General features: G+C 41.8%; 1 protein-coding gene and 1 pseudogene across 1 annotated transcript in view; both read right to left on the reverse strand.

The window, feature by feature from the left end:
* Positions 1–8,107, reverse strand: part of PFDN2 (prefoldin subunit 2) — a 26,274-nt gene that overhangs the window by 9,446 nt on the left and 8,721 nt on the right. The window lies entirely within an intron of this gene.
* On the reverse strand, positions 3,000–3,528 carry LOC105979851 (annotated as a pseudogene).

Here is an 8,107-nt window from a genome sequence, read left to right on the forward strand (position 1 = left end):
CTGATACGTAGCTCCGCTATGTAGCGATGCAGACAGAAGCATGTACAGTATGAGCCAATCAGTGGCAGTAATGACAGAGCATGCCCTGTTACGCACAAACCGCGATAGAGTGAAGCCGCGGAAGTCGAAGCGCAAAGTGGCAAGGGTTCACTGTACCACGGTGTGAGCACCTTAGTCTTCACAGTAACATCCTTGCTTTTCGATACATTAAAGAGGTCTTGTGCAGCAGATATGCCCAATGCGCGGTGTTGTCTGATCACTTGGCTGCAGCGTTCATGAGCACTGATTGCGGATCCAAGTAAGATGAAGTCCTTGACAACCTGAACATCTTCTCCATTTAGTATGTTACCTACTGGTCCAGTTGTGATGATTTTGTTTTCTTTTTTTAAAATCATTTCATTAGGGGCTCATACAACTCTTATCACAATTGACACATACATCAATTGTGTAAAGCACTTTTGTGCATTCATTGCCCTCATCATTCTCAAAACATTTGCTCTCCTCCTAAGCCTCTGGCATCAGCACATTTTTAACCCCTCCCTCCCCGCTCCCTCTCCCTCATGAGCCCTTGATAATTTATAAATTATTATTTTGTCAGATCTAGCCCTGTAATTTTGGTTTTCTTTACATTGAGTTGTACTCCATCCTGAAGGCTACCTACTAATATTATATCTAAGACATCAAAGACGAAGTTCAGAAGGCAGGAAAGGTAAGAAAGATGGGTGACTGGGAATGGAGAACCCAAGGATGAAGTGAAAAGAGTGCTGTTACTTTGCAAAGATTGTAACGAATGCCACCAAGTAAAATGCGCATAAATGTCAGCGTAAACCAGCCTCTAGCACCGAGGGGGCCATAGGTGCAATTGTACGGCTATAATAGAGAGAGACTTAAAAAAATAGAGATCCTAGTAAAGTCGTAGAGAATAGGAAAGACAGGAGAAAGGAGTCAGACACATTTTATGGTAGCATGCTCACCTCAGCCCCTCTTGGTGGTCCATATGGAGGTGGGAGAAGAAGGAGCGAGAGAGGAGGAGCATCTTTACTATCTTGGGATATTTGTAGGTAGCCATAAGACATGCATATTCAGTAGTTACATACGTCACAGGGTGGGTGGTAACCACAGTAAGGTCCCTGAGCTCACAGGTGAGGAGACCTAATACCTGCACTGGGAGAAGGCATGAGTGAGGATGGGTGCTGCGGCAAGAGTGTGCACACTTTAAGGAAGCATAGCTGTTAGGGGAGAATCCGTAGGAATGCTATTTAAAGCAGGATAATGTACTTGGACTTTACCTCTAACTTACCAAAGTGATGTCTTTCCTACCATGGAACATTAACTTTCCAGATCCCCTCTGTTACAAGTTAGAGAATATAGTCCTGGTCATATTTCCCTCAGTGTTAGTTTCCCACACATAAATTGTCAAATGAGAAACTAATTTGCTCTGTAAACTATCACCCAAACCATAATAAAATGTTAAAAAAAAAATACTGTTCAAAAAGTAAAAACACAGTTTTAACTTTGTGGGTATGTTGATGTATCTAAACTGGGCTTATAAAAATATTGCTATAATTTACAGAAACATTTTGATTAAAAATAACATTTCTACTGCAACACTGTACATTTCTAATGCTTTTATAGTTTATTAATTCTTTGGTGAAAAATCCACATAACCATTGCAGATCAAGTCACTATAGAATCTTTTTGGTTTTTTACCTATCTATATATTTTCATTTTTTTAAAAAAAGCATGATTTATTTTGAAGGGGATACAAGATTGGTCTTTTTGTCAGATCATAATTGCTACAGTTCCTATAATAACTATAAATTTGAAAGGTCCCTGCTCTCCCCACCCCAATTTCCTTTTGGCACCCACTCGATATGTCATTTCTGAAAAGTATCCTGACAAGTTTTTATCACAGAACTCCCTCATGATGGCATTACTTCTGATTGCTGAATGTATAACACTGATATGAGAAATATTGATATATAGCAATATCTCACTGGTAGAAATCTTTTTCTAATTAATTATATGACTATTAAGAAGAACAGCCAATTTTGAGGAACTGCCAATCTTCAGAAGTTAATGGGACAATGGTCTGTCACCTTTTCCCACTTCTCTCATTTAGATTTGGAATGGCTGAGCAGTCCTAAGAGGGCTGGCACAATGTCTGGCACAGGTCTGGAGTCATGATTTTAGAGGACAGCTTGAACTGAACTGAGCACATTCTTCGGAAGAACTTGTGTTCCACTTAAAAGGAACAGAACTGAGGGGCAGTGGCTATCTGCAAGCAGAGTGATGTCTCTCGGGGACAGACTGCAATAATTCAGTGAGCACTAATGGAGAAAGAGGGCTTACCAGAATGTGCCTGGCAACTAGAAAAGGAGTTAGCCACTTACCAAAAACACCTGGATTAGAGAACAGTTTCATTTATAAAGTATACTACTCTCCTATCTTCACTTAAACTACTAAAAATAAGTTCCTACCAAAAAATCAGGATACTGCAGGAAACAAGTACCCAGCACTGTACAACTTGTAAATATAAAGCCAGCAATGGAAACGTTCATGTTTCAGAAGGGTTTGGATGCTGGTGCTGACCTATTTGATCCCATTCAAACTCAGTTTTCAAGCTATGCTTCAGATTCAGAGCACAGCCAAGGAACCTGCTTTAAATCTTTGAATTGTTCACTGTTATCAGGGCGTGATGGATTTTTCAGGTTACTGCTGAAGAGAAAGGGAGCTTTACCCACCCCCTTTTTGTAGCATCGAGTAAGACAACTTTAACACAAAGATGCCAATGTTATAAAACTAGGATAAAATACAACGTCATGACAATACTTTTTTTTTTTTGTAAGACTACCGCCGACCCGCGGCATTACTTATGTGGTTGAAGAAAGTTAGGAGGAAATTAAAAACAAAATTCCAAAACTTCCTGACAAAGTAGCCATTCCATTGCAAGGACAGGACTTATTTTGGCTGCTAACCACAGGCTGGCAAATTGTTCCTCATGTAGAATCTTTATTCTTTCTGTTACCCAATCTCCAGCTCACTGTTTTGCCAGCACCAATGTTGGCCTTTGCAGACCCGCCTCCCCCGCAACTTTCTTCATTCTGTTCTTGCTTTCTCTGCACTGTTTTCTTCCCATACAAACCATGTCTTGCAAGTCTGTGTTTAGCTTCTTTTTTGTTCCCATAATCCAAAGAATCGTAAATCATGCCGAAGCCAGTAGTCTTGCCACCATCAAAATGGGTTCTAAATACTAATACAAAAATGCCATCATCTGGTGTGGTTTTGTACATTTTGGCTCATTTTTCACAAATTTCTTAGACATGGTTACTTTCCCAAGGTGAAGGATATCAATGACCAGTTGTTTGCGCTGAAGTAGTCGGTTGGTCATGAACTTCCTGGTCCGGAAAACTCACGATGGCAGAGGATGCTTGGCAGCCAGAGTGAAAAGCTCAAATTTTTTAGACACGTCATTTTGGTGTTTTCTCTTTTCTTCTGATAATATAACCAGGTACAAGGATCTCCCATGTGGTCCACACTGACGCAGCTTCTAGCAGGATGGGAAAACTGAGTAACCCCCTCATTAGTTCCATGCACCGAATATGCAGTTAGCAAGCTGTCTAATGCCCCTGGTGGGTCACAAACATGTTATTTACATAGCACCACCCATACTAAGTAATCCATGACACCAGAATATATTTAGCAAAATGCTTGACATTCCAACAATCTTCCTATGTTCAGTTCCAGTAAGTGTCCCTTAAGCACTGAATCCTCCTTTCCCCTCCTTCCTTCCCGCCCTGGTAACCACTAGTAAACCTTGGCCTTTATATAATTGTCAATTCTGGTTATTGCATATAAATCGGATCATATAATATTTGTCCGTTTGTGACTAACTTACTTCACTCAGCAGAATGTTTTCAAAAAATACTGAAGTAATTCATACACATGCCTAATTCAAAGAAAGGGGATCCAAAAGAACATGGGAATTATCAAACAATATCACATGTAAACAAAATTGCATCAAAGATAATTTTCAATTGGTTGCAACAGTACAAGGGCAAGGGGGCTGCCAGAAGCTCGAATGGAATTCAGAAGGAAGGGGCAGGGGATATTGAGATATAGCTGATCACTTAATATGGGCCTTCTGCCATATTCTCATTTGCCATAACCCATTTTGTGATGTGTTATAGATTCTAGCCTCAGCTTCTGTGCTTGTGGGAAGGATCCCACTCTGGAGGAAGTTCTGTTGCAGGATTAAGCTGGGAAACATCTGAGACCCTACTTTACTGGGAAATGTGACTTAAGCCACCATGCTGGGATTTCCCCACAGGCTGAAAGAAAAACCACATCTGCATCAAAATTCACTGTGGTGCTAATGGCATGACTGGCATGACAACCCTACAGGGCGCCTGCTTTACAGGAGTAGAAAGCTTCATCTTTCTCCCACGAAGGATGGTGGTGGGTTCAAACTGCTGACCTTGTAGTTCGCAGCCCAATGTGTAATCACAATGCCACCAAGGTTCCCCACCCCACATCTCCATCAAAGCTGCCATGTGAGTGTGTGTGTGTGAGTGTGTGTGTGTGTGTGTGTGAGAGAGAGAGAGAGAGAGAGAGAGAGAGAGAGAGAGAAACCTGTTTCCTGAGTGGGCTTTGGTAGAGGCGAGACCTGCTTTGATGTTTGGACATTTCTGGCTTCTGGCTCTGCCCCCTGCACTTGGTTCACCTCTGCCTGACCTTCAGATTAGGGACTTATCAGCACCCACAACCACGTGAGTCACTTCCTTAGTTTCATGGGTTTCTGTGGGACGAGGCAGAAAACTGCAGAGCCCAGGGACGTGAGGGACTATACTCAAGCAAGTAGTGGAGGAAAGATGGAGCAAAATACCATCTTGAAAGAGCTGGACACTTGAGACATCTTTCATCTTCATTCCTTGGGACTAGTCTGATATTAGTTCTTCTTTTTACTAATGTGAAATTATTACCACAGACATCATTGCTAGTTTCAGATGTACCTTGGCTGAAAAGAGAGAATACCAGAAAGATGTTTGCCTGTTTTTATTTACTATAATCTACACATTTGACCATGTGGACTGTAAGAAATTACGGATGACATTGTGAAGAAAGGGAATTGGGGAACACTTAATTGTGTAAACTACATAGATTGGACAGGCGGGGGAGCATGGCTTAAAACCAGGCAAGGAATCAGAGTTGTATCTTGTCACCATACTGATTCAGTCTGTATGATGAGCACACAATCCAAGAAACAGACTACAGGAAGAACGTGACATCAAGATTGGAGGGGTTCATTGGCTGCCTTTGATGTACAGACGTACACCTTAACCTGCTGAAAGCCAAGGGGGCCTGAAGCACTTACTGATAAAGATCAAAGTCTACAGGCTTCAGTATGGATGACACTGACACATAAAGAAAACAAGCAAACCCAAACCCTCACAACTGGACAAATAAATACATCATGATAAGCAGAGAAAATACCGAAGTTGTTACCAATCTCATTTTCCTTTGATTCAGAATCAACATCCATAGAAGCAGCAGTCAAGAAATCAAACATGTATTGTACTGGCAAATCCACTGCAAAAAACCTCTTGAAAGTGTTAACAAAAACAAAGATGTCACTCAGAGGACTAAGGTACACCATGTTATTTTCAATGACCTCATATGCATGTGAAAGGTGTACAATGAATAAGGAAGACCAAAGTTGTGATGCCTTTTAAATTAGATGTTGGCACAGAATATTAAATATACCACAGACTGTCCGAAGAAAGGAGCCCTGGTGGCATAGTGGTTATGAACCTCAACTGCTAACCACAAGGACAGCAGTTCAAAACCACCAGTTACTCTAGGGGAGAAAAACATGTCTATGCCCACACAGAGTTATTCTCAGAAATCCATAGGGTCCCCTGCCCTACAGGGTGGCTGTGAGTCAGCATTGACCAGATGGCAGTGAGTTGGGGGTCTTTTTGTTTTGCCTGAAGAACAAACACCTGGGTCTTGGGAAAAAATACCAGCAGAATGTTCCTTAGTTCCTTAGAAGTAAGGATGGTGGGACTCCATCTCAGGTACTGTGCATTACGGTAGATTATGTTAGCAAAGGAGAAAGACCCTCATCGAGAAGGATTAACGTGTGTGTGCGCGCGCGCAACAACGGCCACAAACATAACCACAATTGTAAGGATAGCACAGTACCAGGCCGTGTTACAATCTAATTTACACTGGGTCGTTTTTAGTTGGTGCCAACTTGCTGGCACCTAAAAATAACAACATTTCCCTGGTTCCATGTAGTTTTGTTAGCTTCAGAAAAATACTTATAAAATGCCCTTTGGTATTCTTATGTGCTATTTATTCTTATTGGGCTATGTGGAAAAATAAGAAGGGGTAGGGAATTATGATTGGATGCATCTCAAAAAGCATCTTTTGTGATAATCTCTCACAAATTATCTTCAGTTCAGTGCCCCCTTGTCTGGCAAGCATACTTAATTCCCTACCAAAGAAAACTCTCCTCCTTTCTTTCTAACTCCCCCAAATAATGGTTCTCATACCCTCGATCAAAAAATTTTAGGATTAGTCTATACTCACTGGCGCCAATTCCTCACCACTACCTCTGCTCATTTATCCCCAACCTATTTTAAACTGTCTGCCACTAGCAGTTATAAAACTACTAATAGTTATTAAATTCTCTCAAAGGTCAAGAGTGACCTCCTTAAAACTGCAAAACCCAATGGCCTTTTCTCAGTCTTCACTTGGTTCTTGAAACTCCCTTCAGAAGCAACATGATATGGCTCAAAGTGTTCAAAGCCTATAGTCTGACCCAGGTTCAAATCTCAGTCTTGCTATTTACTTCCTATATGACTGAGTGACTTCTCTTGGTTTCCTCGTTTATAAAATGCAGCTCATCGACCACAGAGCAGGGTATCTATCTCATCTCCTGCACTACTCACATTCTGGGCCAGGTAATCCCTCCTTGTGGGAAGCTGTCCTGTGTACTCTAACTAGGATGTTAGCAACATCACCTGGCACCTACCCACTAAAAGCTAGTACCCACCCATCACCTGTGACAATTAAAAACGTTGCTAGGTTGAGAGTCATTGCCATAGGGTATCAACAAAAGCACAAAATCCGCCCCACTCCCCAAACCCCGGGCCAGAGTGACTTTTTCATAAAGCACTTTGGTTGAAACCTGTTTTCTGTGATGGTCGATATAAGAGAACAGTGTGCAGCTCTCAAGTTTTATTTCCTTCTCAGGAAAAATGCTGCAGAAACTTCTGTGATGTTGCACACAGCTTACAAAGACAGTGCTATGGGAAAAACTCAAGCGTCTGAGTGGTTTTCTTATTTCAATGTTGACTGATGACAAACCTCATTCTGGATATCCAGCAACTTGTCAAACGGAAGAAAATGCTGACTCGTAGTGCATTTGGAGTTTGCTCCACCAGGTCGGAGCTTTAATCGGGTTTTCTACTTAGAGGTTCTGAAGACCTCTAAATTGCATATTAACAGTATGTGACAAAAAAAGGCCTGATTTGTGGCAAAGGGGAACTGGTTTGCCACCAAGACAATGCACCTGCTCACGCAGCCATCTCAGTGCACCAGTTTTTGGCAAAAAATAGGCCTCTCTTGCCCCACACACCTTACTCCCCTGACCTCACTCCATGTGACTTCTTTTTGTTTCTGTAAATGAAGAGGGACATGAAAGGACAGCGATTTTATAAGTAGAAGAGGTGAAGAAAAAAACAAGGGAGATGCTTTCAGCCATTCAAACAAATGAGTTTGCAAATGTGGTGAAGAAAGCTGATGGAGCCCGACTACCAAAAGATATAGCGTCTGGGGGTCTTAAAGGCTTGAGGATAAACAAGCGGCCATCTAGCTGAGAAACAACAAAGCCCACATAGAAGAAGCACACCAGCCTACCCCGACACGATCGCTGAAGACAAAGCAGGTGCACAAGCAAATGTGGTGAAGAAAGCTGACAGTGCCCAGCTGTCAAAAGATATAGAATCTGGGGTCCTATAGGCTGAAAGATAAACAAGGGGCCATCTAACTGAGAAACAACAAAGCCCACATGGAAGAAGCACACCAGCCTGTGAGATCA

Source organism: Echinops telfairi, unplaced genomic scaffold (genome assembly GCF_000313985.2).
Source record: "Echinops telfairi isolate 266 unplaced genomic scaffold, ASM31398v2 ScPeMD7_7425;HRSCAF=8463, whole genome shotgun sequence".
Taxonomy (NCBI): Eukaryota; Metazoa; Chordata; class Mammalia; order Afrosoricida; family Tenrecidae; genus Echinops; species Echinops telfairi.